This window comes from Bos indicus x Bos taurus, chromosome 5 (genome assembly GCF_003369695.1).
Source record: "Bos indicus x Bos taurus breed Angus x Brahman F1 hybrid chromosome 5, Bos_hybrid_MaternalHap_v2.0, whole genome shotgun sequence".
Classification (NCBI taxonomy): domain Eukaryota; kingdom Metazoa; phylum Chordata; class Mammalia; order Artiodactyla; family Bovidae; genus Bos; species Bos indicus x Bos taurus.
In genome coordinates this window covers 94,316,931-94,328,368 of record NC_040080.1, presented here as the reverse complement: position 1 = coordinate 94,328,368, position 11,438 = coordinate 94,316,931, and the positions used below count along the sequence as shown (strand labels likewise).

At 48.2% G+C, this 11,438-nt stretch overlaps 1 long non-coding RNA gene across 1 annotated transcript; it reads right to left on the bottom strand.

Moving 5' to 3' along the window:
- Window positions 1–6,736: 6,736 nt before the first annotated feature.
- On the bottom strand, window positions 6,737–11,438 carry LOC113893237. Its single transcript, XR_003511252.1, has 2 exons — window positions 9,282–11,438; window positions 6,737–7,513 (listed from the first exon to the last, which is right to left on the bottom strand). It is a non-coding gene; the product is annotated as an uncharacterized LOC113893237 (long non-coding RNA).

Here is an 11,438-nt window from a genome sequence, read left to right as displayed (position 1 = left end):
GAAGGCCCAAGATAGTAGTCTTTTAAAGGGGTGGGGACAGTGAAGGACTTCTGAGGATTTTATGGTTTCAATTTTGAAAAGTTTTTCTATAATTCAAGAAAATAGAATAATATCACACTCTTGTATCCACCAAAAGACTTCAGGTTTTATTAAGCTACTACTGATATTTCATCAACTTTGCTCTGGAGTTTTTAAAAATAAACAGGTCATGACATAAAATTGAAGCTCCTTTTTCCCCTCCTAGTACCATTCTCCTTCCTACCCAAGGTCCCACCATCATGAATTCCTTGTTCTGTTTTTTTTAACCACATACATAGATCCATGAATAGCATACTATATTGCTTCAGTGCTTCTTAAAAAACCATCCAATTGTTATGACATAATTTACAACTTGATGTTTTCACTCTGAATTTTTAAAAGTTAAGTCTTCATTTTTTTGGCAAAGCACCAACAAGGGTAGACTTGAGTTTGTAGGACCATCCTGGCGACTAACCAGAAGGTTCCAGGTGATGGGGAGTACTGAGGACAGTAACAGCGGGAAAGAGGGTAACGCATTCTGAAAGTGGAACCCACACATCAGGTCACTGATTCTCAAGCTGATAAGGGCAGGGATTTGTTTTGTACCTGGTGGTCTTCAGCACCATGAACAGGGCCTGCCTCACTGAAGATGCTCAGTAAGTATTGGCTCAGAGAGGTTGATGGGATGGAGGAATCCAGGATGACTCCCAGATTCCCGGCCCAATGTGACTGACCTGGTGATGGTGCCAGCCTCCAAGACGAGGGTCCCAGGAGGTGAACCTGGATTGCTGAGAAAGGTACATCCAGAAACCATCTTTCTGGGCAAGAGGTAATGAGACAGCCATGCACAGGAAGGCTGATGTTAGGGAACAGACCAGACTTCTGGTTCTCAGGATTGCTGGCTATGAAGGATTTGGAGGGACCCAGAAGTTGGAGGGGGAAAGGTTCAGTCCTTCTAGGGCTGAAAAAACAAACAATTCAAAAAAATAGTTTCCTCAGAAGGCCAGGAGTGCAGGACCCAGCTTCTGTGCTACCCACAATGAGAGTTTTGCTGCCCTCTGCGTGGTGGGTACCCACAGCCCATTAGCCAAGGCAGAGGAGGAGGAAGAAGGTGTAATAAGTGATTCTAGAATCATAAAGACCTGTCAGACGCCCACACTCCTAACTTTGCTCCCACTCCATATTCATCAACAAGATGGACGGGCGGGGTGCTCACAATTGCTTCCTAGGGACTTATTCTTGACCAAATCCAATCTCTCTATTCAGAGAAGGATGTGAAATATAACCTGCTTTCCTGCTCTTAAGACCCAGAGTTCTGGCCATCGCCTCAAAAGGCTACCCTCTGCAGAGAGCCCCCCCAAAGCCACTGCCACCCCTCCCCTTCCTCACCTCCCCACCCCCTGCCCCATCCCAGCCGTTACCCACCCTCTGCTGCCAATTCCATCTCTACACAGAGACCTGCTCAGTCTCATTTTTCTCCTCCTCTGACTCACTACCTTCCCCTGGAAGCCTTCCCTGCCCGCCCTTTCTCTGCCTCCAGCACCAGTTTCCTGAACTAACTCTGCCAGCTCACGGCTTCATGCTTATCTGTCTCAGATCCTCTTTTTAGACCCTCACCTGGTCTCAGAGGTCTCTGGGACCTGGGTATGGCTAAGTGGCCTTTCTCCACATCATCCCTGGGTTTGGGGGGCAGAAATACTTTTACCATTCCCACTGCCCTTCTCGGGGTGGGGTGGAGGGACCAGAAGTTCACTTTAGTTTTGTCTGGTCTGGCAGAGTAAGGCATTTCCTCCTCTCAGAAATGGAGCTAAGTCACTCAACTCTCTTTCCTGAGAGTATTTGCAATTTAGACTTGCTCTTTTTTCAAAGAACTTTTAATGTCATGAAGTAGTGGAGTAGGTGAGGGAAAAATCTTGACCCTGGTCAGCCCAGTTCTCTAAGAGCCTGTCATTTTATGGGGTGGTGGGATCCACTGGAAAGGTCTGCTGTCCCCCGGATCCAATCCTTAGAGTCATCCAAGGATCAATCTAACGATCTTCAAACTGGGCTGTGGCCAGTCCCCTTCCACCTTAAACTTGGGCAGGCTTCTGATTTTTTTTTTCTAAAGTTTTATTTATTTATCATTTATTTTTGGCTGTGCTGGGTCTTTGTTGCTGCTCGAGTTTTTCTCTAGTTGTGGGGCTTGGGCTTCTCATTGTGGTGGCTTCTTTTGTTGCGGAACTCGGGCTCTTGGGCGCACGGGCTTCGGTAGTTGCAGCCCCTGGGCTCAGTGGTCGCGCTGGCTCTAGAGCACAGACTCAATAGTCATGGCACACAGGCTTAGTTGCTCAAGACATGTGGGATTTTCCCCAACCAGGGATCCAACCCTTGTCCCTGGCATTGGCAGGCAGATTCTTTGCCAATGAGCCACCAGGGAAACCAAGGCTTCTGATTTTTATCAGAACAATACTCCCTACCAAAGTTGTTTTTTAGTCGCTCGGTTGTGTCCAACTCTTTGCGACCCTATAGAATACCACGTTGCCACTCTGAACAGAGTCACACTATGCAGGCTTCCGCTTTAAGCAGGAGGTGACTCAGCACCACTCCCACAGTCCTTTGACTTGCCCAGTGAATTGAGGATCTTCCTTAGTGGGGAAACTCTGGGGACTTTTTTCTCTCCTCTTTTTCACCTGGACTCTTAACATTTCTCTACAATCAACATGTATTACTTACACTACATGGCAGAAACCAACAGTGTTGTAAACAATTATCCTCCAATGAAAAATAAATACATATAAATTTTAAAAAGAAGAGAGAAGAAGGTAGGATTTTAAAAAGAGCAGAAGTTAGCCATGGTGGCAGCAGCTGCTGGGTTGGTTACAGAGCCCTAGGTAGGTGTGTCCTGTGGGTGTTCTATAATTGGTCAAGGGACACTCCAAGGCCTTTTGGGAATATGAAAGCCCTGAACCCTCGGCAGCCCCAAGGCTGGGCCAACAGAGAGCATCCGCAGAGGACTAGAGTAGGGGTCAAGAGAGGAAAGAGTCCATGAGACCTGGAGGGGCAAATCCCGCCCGTGGTCATAAAACTTAAAAGTATCTAAGTGTTTGGCAGCCCCTGGGTTTTTCCTTAAGAATCCAACCAATGTTAAGTGTTCTGCTTTGCCACCTTCTATAAAGTGTGACTTTTCACAGGGTTTATGGTTAGTGATTTGGCTTGTAATTATTAAACAGGAAGGAATCAGAAATAAGTTGTCATAAATTTAAATTGAATACTTCATGTTCTTAATGCTAAACTTGAAGGTTAAGCTGTGGAAACAATTGTGTTTGTTTTACTCTTTTAAAGAGTGACTGAGTCAGAAATCCTGGCTCTTGTCCAGGCTCTGTCCCTGACATGAGGATTCTCAAGCTTTTCTGCCAAAGTCCTTTTGATATTAGACAAGAATGAATTGGACCCCAGTGGTCTGGGAGCTCAGGCTTCCCTGGTGGCTCAGCGGTAAAAGAATCCACCTGCAATGCAAGAACTGAAGGAGATACGGGTTCGATCCCTGGGTTGGTAAGATCTTCTGGAGGAGCACATGGCAACCCACTCCAGTATTCTTACCTGGAGAATCCCATGGACAGAGGAGCCTGGAGTGCTACAGTCCATGGGGTAGCAAAGAGTCAGATATGACTGAAGCGTCTTAGCACACATGCATGGCCTGGGGGCTTAGCTTGAAGGGCCCTCACCAAGGACCAAATTCTTTTGATGCTTTAAATTTTAGCTTTAAAATCATGCAATTTTTGCATTCTATTACAGAGTATATATATGTTTTTTTCATAGTATATTTTTTATGTCTTTATGTCTTCATATAAAAATGATATTTGCCATCACATAACCTCTGTGGCCCTCAGAGAGGCTTCTCATGTATCCTGTGGTACTCCCACCAAGTGGCTTCTATACCCCAGGTGAGAAATGCTTCCGTGTGTGCCCTGCTCCCCCAGGAAGTCCCTTCTCAATTTGATTTTTCATTTGTCACACTCCCTGCCACTGTCCCAGGTTATAGCTCTAATGATTACATTTAGTGAGCACTTACTATGCACCAGGCTCTGGTGCCAAATGCTTTATATGGATTATGTCATTTAAATTCTCAAACCACCTGAAACTCAGAGAGGTGAAGTGACTTGTCTAAGGTCACAGAGCTGTCAAGTGGCAGAGTGAAGATTCAACCACTGCTTGCTTGGAATCGAGCAGACCGTGGCCACTTGCCACCTTCAGGCTGCAGCACCTGGACAAGTGAGTAGCAGTCTCCTGAGGAAGGAGACAGCTGTGGGACACCTGGGAAGAGCAGAGGTTTAGTACAGGAGTCAGAAAAGCCGGGTTTAGGTCCAGCTCTGCCCTGACTAGCTAGGTTCTTGAGGGAGCCTCTTAGCTTCGGGGTCCTCATCTATAAAATGGGATGAAATGGTTTGTGAAAAGGATAGTGAAAAAAAAACAAAGGTGAGTCTTGGAGTCTGTATCTTAGATTCCTTTCTTGCTCCTTTCTTCCTTTGGTGACTCTCTGGAAGACACCAAATCTCTAAGCCTCTAAATGAGGAAAATGTCTTTCACCTCAAAGGACTGCTATGGGGCTTAAAAACCATATCTGTAAAAAACTCAGGACAGAGTTTGGCATGCAGTAGTTGCTCAATAAATGCTCTCCAATATTAAACCTTGTCATAGTATCAGCGGTAGTATCCATACGAAGAAATTGTGATTATTAAAATGAGGGGGAAATGTGAGAGCGAAATAATAAAAGATAAATCCCTTAAAAATAAGGAACTGGAGAAGGGTCTGCCTTAATGCGCCCTTGAATAGCTCTGCTGGTTGCAGGCCTAGAGCTGCCTTTCACTGAGAAACCTTTAACATTAGTCAAAACCAGAGAAGGAGACACATCATGGTTTTGAGCAGGGGGGCTTGGTCTGTTTTTACCACGTTCTTTTCCCATGTCTACTCCATGATCCCAAAAGGAACATGCCTCTGACTCATTTCTGCCACACTGGTGCCAGGCGCCCAGAACACACCCGAATGCAGGCCTCTCTGAGGAAAGACACTGAACCTCCCTCTGCCAGCCAGCCCTCAGGACAAAGCCAGACTGTTTGCCAAGAGAGATTCTCAAAGTCTCCACCAGGTTTAACATTGACTAAGTCTGACTCTGTGATTTGACCAACAATCCCTTAGTGTGGGCAGGATCCCACAAGACCGCTCGAGGGTGTCTTGACTCCCGTTAAAGGGGGCCCCTGACTTGGCAGCCACACAGGGGCACTTCCCAAAGTCCAAGTGATGGGGACTCTCTCTGAAGGGACCCCAGGCTTCAACCCAAGACAACCTTTGCATCCTTTGCATCTCCCCATCAGGCCCTCACAGTCTGGCCTTCAGGGAGTTTGCCAAAGCAGGTGTGGCTTCCTGAGTGGCCAAGATGTTGTGGAGGGGGGCTCTGCTCTCCCTGGGCCTTTCCCCCTTAAGCTGGTGTCCCAGGCACCTCTCCCAGTTTGGAAAGCAGATTATTTATGGTTTATTTTTGACACCAGATCATCGCTGCCCAAGTTTCATCAATTTGTCACTGTTTTTATTGTCAGCAATTGCCCATAACTGAAGCACATTTAAAATGTCATTGATCTTGGTATTACAGTGTCATAATCTGACAGTAATAGGTGTAGCCAGCACAGGAAGCCCAGGCCCTGAGATTGATGGCGTTCAGCACACCAATTATATTCTGTCCATCTAAGTGATAAAAGAGTACGTAGGAGGCATTCAATAGATAAATTAGATATCGCTCCCAATTATGTCCCTTTATTTTATGGAGTCATGTGTTCCCTTTAGAACCTTTTTTCTTCATTTGGCTTGTAAAGGGGTGCTACTTGACCCCCAAAGACGAGGGTTGCTCCCCTGCCTGCCCCACCTTGGGTTTAACCCTGAATCCCTCCCTACCTTCTAGAAATTTCTCACCTGGGCTCTCCCTGGAACTCAGCTGGGGGCCTCCCCAGCACAGCAAGTGGTCACAGGTGTGAAGGGAAGGAGTTGGAGGTACCCCAGTGTCTGGGGAGGGGTTGGATCAGGCCTTCGGGAAGGACGAGGAGAGCTGATGACGCTTTTCCTTCAGGTGACTCTAACCAAATGAATGAGATTGGGAGAGGAGCCATTCAATGGGTTAGGGTCCTCCAGCCCTAACATGAGTGCCTTCAAATTAGGGCAACTAGTGAATTGTTATGGCTGAGGGGGAGGAAGTCAGTCAGGAAGCTTTCCGTCTTTAGGAAGTGAATTCATCCATCCCCCTGCCTCCACTCTAGCTCGAGTTGAGCCATTTCAAAGTTTTCCTTGGAAGGAGACCCCAGAATCTCCCACACCCCATTCCATTTAAGATTAGATGCCTTCCCCAGTTTGACAGGGGAGCCTGGAGTGCTGCAGTCCATGGAGTTGCAGTGAGTTGGACACGACTTAGCGACTGAACAATAAAAACAAGTTTAACTCCTGGGCAGGCAGTGGGCTCCCTGCTGGAGAACACACCCTTAAGAGCGGCTCAGTTCTGAGAGGAGAACTCACCTGAGGCCCGAAATGAGAGGCAGGAGACAGAGAGAGAACAAGGGTTCGCTTTCTTTGGGGCCTGGCTTATAAGAACCTTAAACTCTGAGGACAGCCTTGACCTGGCCCAGGCCCCTGTTCCCCCATCCCCCCATATCCCCCTGAAGCCAGCAGGGAACACAGAGGAGACTGAGACACCAGGTGGTAAACAGTGATCCAAGTCCATTTATTGAGCTTTGTAAGAGACAGTGTCCATGGGCTGGGCTGTTCCCTGTAGCCTGTTGCCATCTCAACTGTTATAAATAATCCTGGCACTAAGTGCACGGTTACACTGAGGGGAAGTTGTTCTTAGGGCGTGAAACCTGAGAATATGGGTCAGGGGAGGAGGGATGATGGGGGACAGGAGGAAGAGGTGGGGAGCCATCACCCCGAGGCTCCTCAAGTACAGTCCTGAGCTGGTGATAGATGAATTTCTGGAGCAGTGGATGGCATTTCAAGTGAAATGTTTATAGGAAATGAGTGTGATTTAAACAATGTCTTGGCCGATAAACACCAGCCAGATGGGGGGAGAGGGCCAGGCGAAGGGTGGAGAAATCAAAGGCCCAGAGGGCCCCAGTATTAAGCAGCTGTCTGAAGCGCTGCTCAAAAACACACACACTAGCTTTGGTCTTAACATGTTTTTAAGAGCTGGTTATGATTTCCTCGAGGGCGGCTCAGATTAAGACTGGAGTGGAGCCCCCAGCTGAGTGCCTTCAATAACTGTCCATCACATCCTCTTTAGAGTCAGCAGCCTCCTCCCCTCGGCTCAGGGAGCCTGGGACCGAGGAGGGCTGCCGGACTGCCCTGCTCACCAGCCTCTTCCTGGGCAGCCCTGGGGCCTGCTGACCTTCACACCTAGATGCTGGGCAGATCCGGGGACGGGCACTGAGCTCCGCCCCCAGGGAGCTCTCAGTCTTCAAGGCAAAAGAAAACATACAACCTAGAAAAGAAGAGAGAACATGAAGAGAGCAGAGGATGGAAGTCGAGGAAGGGAAAACTGTCACCAGATTCAGAATCTGGGCCCTTCTCACCACGTTGGCTGCTGCCACCCTGGTCCGAGCCACTCATCTCACACCTGGATTAGTGCCAGAACCTTTCAACAGGTCTCCCTGCATCTTGACCCACCCTCCACCCCTGCAATCCATTCTCAACACAAAAGACAGAAGGCGTATTTAAAATGTCAGTTCAGTCATATCTGTCCTTTCCATTCAGAATAAAAATCAAACTCCTTAAGATAGCCTTCAAGGCCCTATGTCACCAGGCCCCCTCATTACCTCTCTGATACCATCCTTTCCCCCTCTCCTCCTTGTTCACTGGCCTCCAGGTTCCAGAAACTTGCCTGGCACATACCTGCCCCAGGGCCTTTGCATCAGCTGTTTCCTCTGCTTGGAATTCTGTTCCCCAACATAGTTGCAGGACTAACTTACATCCTCATCTCTAGGTCTTTATTCAAATACTATATTCTCAGTGAGACATCCTTGACTAAAATATTTAAAATTGCAGACTTCCCCTTCATCTTGATCCCTCTTTCTCTGATTTATTTTTTTCGGTAATAACTCCCACCTAATATATAATAGAATTTACTTATCTAATAAATGTATTGTTTATTATCTGTCTCACCCTGCTAAAATGTAAACTTGGCCTGGATAGGTGTCTTTCTCTCTTTGGGTCACCAGTGTATCCCAAGAACCTAGACTAGTGCTCAGTAATAATAACTGCTTAATGAGTAAACACAAAAGATGAGATTTGGAGGGAAGGCAGGAGAAGCCACCCTAGGATGGGCTCCACTTATGCCTCATCACACTGCAGGCCATGAACGAGGCCCAGAGCCAGAGGGGAGGGTCAAGGTGATGCACACAAGTGCAAGAGTTGCGCTGGGCCATCACTAAAGCTGGGGGGTTCTGTTGGCAAAAAGACTAGCCTGGATCTACTCCCTGAATCTGGTGGAAGATTTGACTTTATGTTGGAATTTCATCACCTCAGTGACCAAGAAGCACTTTGGGATAATAATACCAAAGAGACGTGCCAGGCAAGAACGAAGTGATTGGAAATTATGGGTGGATGGGAATTCAGAGGTCTTCAAGGTGGGGGAGGGTGTATGTTATTGTGTATGTTCATGGAGGGAGGGAATCAAGTCATCATCTCAAAGAGGACGTTCCATCTCCACTGAGGGCAGAAGCCAAAACCATGAGCTGCACCAAAAGTAAAAGGAATTGGAGTTAGACATCCAGGAAGACTTCCCAACAGTGCAACGGGTAGGAGAGGGAAGGTATGGAGACTGGCTCTCTGGAGAACCTGAGCAGGACCCAACTGGGTGATGCCTCAGCCAGGTGAACACTGAGGCTCCTGGGATGGCAGAGTGGGCACTTAGAGCCCTGGAAAGGGCTCCTGCCTCAGCTGGGACCCCTAACCCCTCCCTCTCACCTGCAAGGCTTCTAAGCTCCCAAGGCATGCAGTCATCTCAGCAGGGTGGGGTGGGGGGAAGTGAAGGTACTTGGTCCTCCCAGATGCACCAATCCAGGTGTGTCCCTTTACCCCTTTCTCCCAAACCACTGTGCTCAGCTCAGCTTTCTGGCAACTTTAGGGTACAAGCCAGGAGAAGGAGAAAATATCTTTGGAGGGTTCTACAAGCCAGTGGTTGCTGTGTTTAGAATGGAGAGAGGACCTGGGTGGCCTGGCGGTCCTGAGCATGTGGCAGGGAGACTTACTTGTCACTGTATAACTTTTGATGCCTTTTGAGTTCTCAACCATGTATATGTATTTCCTATTTGAAAAAAATAAGATAATTAAAATCAGACAGAAGCAATGACAACAATAATAACAATAACAAGAACAGATCCAGGGAAGTGAGACTGCTACAGCACTGAGGGGCATTAAGGGGTCATGTGTCCAGACTGTCAGTGTCAACTCCCTCTCTTGGTCTTTAATGGCCCAGTCTCCCCCTCGACCTCTCCATGTTATGCGCAGGGCTGTGTGTATGCTACCAGTCAGCCTTCAGTGAGATAATTCTAAAGCTGCATGGTCTGAAATGTCATCTTTGTCCAGGGAGTCATCTCTTTATGCAGCTCTCCTCTGTTCCCCTCCCCAGTCTGGTGTCTGATCGTTTATCCCTCCCTTCCTGCCTTCCTCTTCTCCAGCACCCTCGACCACAAAAGTAGCTCTCCCCTGAAATCTGGCCCTGCCCCAATGAGACACATGACCTTGAGCAAGTCATTTAACCTTTGTGTGCCTCTGTTTCTTCATCTATAATTGAGGATCGTGACCTTCCTCCCAGGGCTCTTCATGAATCCATTTGTACAACAAGCATATTTTCTGTGCCAGGCGCTGCACCCGGCACTGAGGATCACATGAGACAATGTATGTGGAGTTAGCGCAGAGACAGAGTTATTGCCATGGCTTCCTTCCTTGGATGGTTTTCTGGCCTGGGCGTTTCAACCCCCTTGACTAGCGTGCCCTTGGAAGAATTCACTCTATACTCCCAAACTCTCAGCTTCCAGCACTGCTCCTGGGGTGAGGCTGACATCCTCCTCTGAAAAAAGCAACAGCGGCTGCAAAAACAACCTCTTTCCCAGGCTTTTCCACTTGGAAGAGTCAGACACAACTTAGCAACTAAACAAGTCCTGAGGGCATCCCTTTGTCCACAAGAAGGAGTAATGCTGAAATTTATCTATGGCCTTTAGACTGGGAGTCTAAAGACTCTAAAGTCTCTCTTGTCCTGTAGGGGCCCTGTCGCTGGGGGTTTGGGCTGGAAAGGGGGTACAGAGAATCTGCCCCTGTCCCAGCTCTGTTCATTTATCACCTCTACTGAGCCCCAGGCCTCTTCAGGGGCCGGACTCAGAGGCAGAGGCTGGAATTGGAAACTCCCTCACATTTTCCTTCCTCTGAGTGTAACCTGGGCTGTGGAGAAAGATGAACTCTTCTCAAAAGACAATCCCTACCTCAGCACATATAGGAGCTGGTTTCAGCGAGAGGAAAGAGAAGTTTCCAGAGCTCTCAAAAGAGTTGGGTACCCCTGGAAAGGAGGAGCGTTTGCTTGTAGAAAGAATGTTCTGTTTCAGTCCTGGTCATGACAAAATCCCACCAAAGTGATGATGAAGGACCACAGGGGTGGAGGGATCAAGTTGAGACATAAGGGGGGACTTCTGATTGTCAGGAAACAGGTTGAAGGAGAGAGGCTGGGGTGGGTTAGCAGGAACCACTCAGATACAGTCCAGAGGCAGGAGGAAGGATGAGATGATCTGAGGGCTGCCAAGGATTCAGGGATTCCATGATATTGCAGAGCTGGCAGGGACGGGAGAGGAGGCCAGAGAGATGGGAGTTTATCCCTGTCTAGAGCACAAGCCCCATGGATAGGAACCAGGCTCTCTGGAGCCCCCCAGTATGTCAGCACCAAGGCTTATACAGGCAGACCAGGGAATCTGACTGCAGTGGACAAGTCTTTCCCTGGCAGATGGTGCCAACTTCACACTCAGGGAAGGACAGCTGCTTTAGAGTCTCAGCCAAAAAAAGTGGTTCCAGACTGTGGGACCAGGAAGTACTTCTTCATATCCAACCTCAAGCCCGCTGATTTTGATCTTATGGCAATTAGTGAGGTTTGCCCATCCCCAGAGGACAAACTGAGCAGGGAAGGCTATGGGAGAGCTGGCCAAACTCTTGGCCTCACTTTCTCCCTCTGTAGAATGAGGGGGCTGCGCTAGATTATTTCCAAGGTTTTTTTCACCCCTGCGTATCTGTTCCTCGTCCATTCTCTCTGCTTCCTCGATTTTCTCCCCTTTTAAGTCCCTGTCTTCCACTTAACCGGGCTTCCCAGGTAGCTCAGTGGTAAAGAATCCACCTACCAACGCAGGAGACTTGAGTTCCATCCC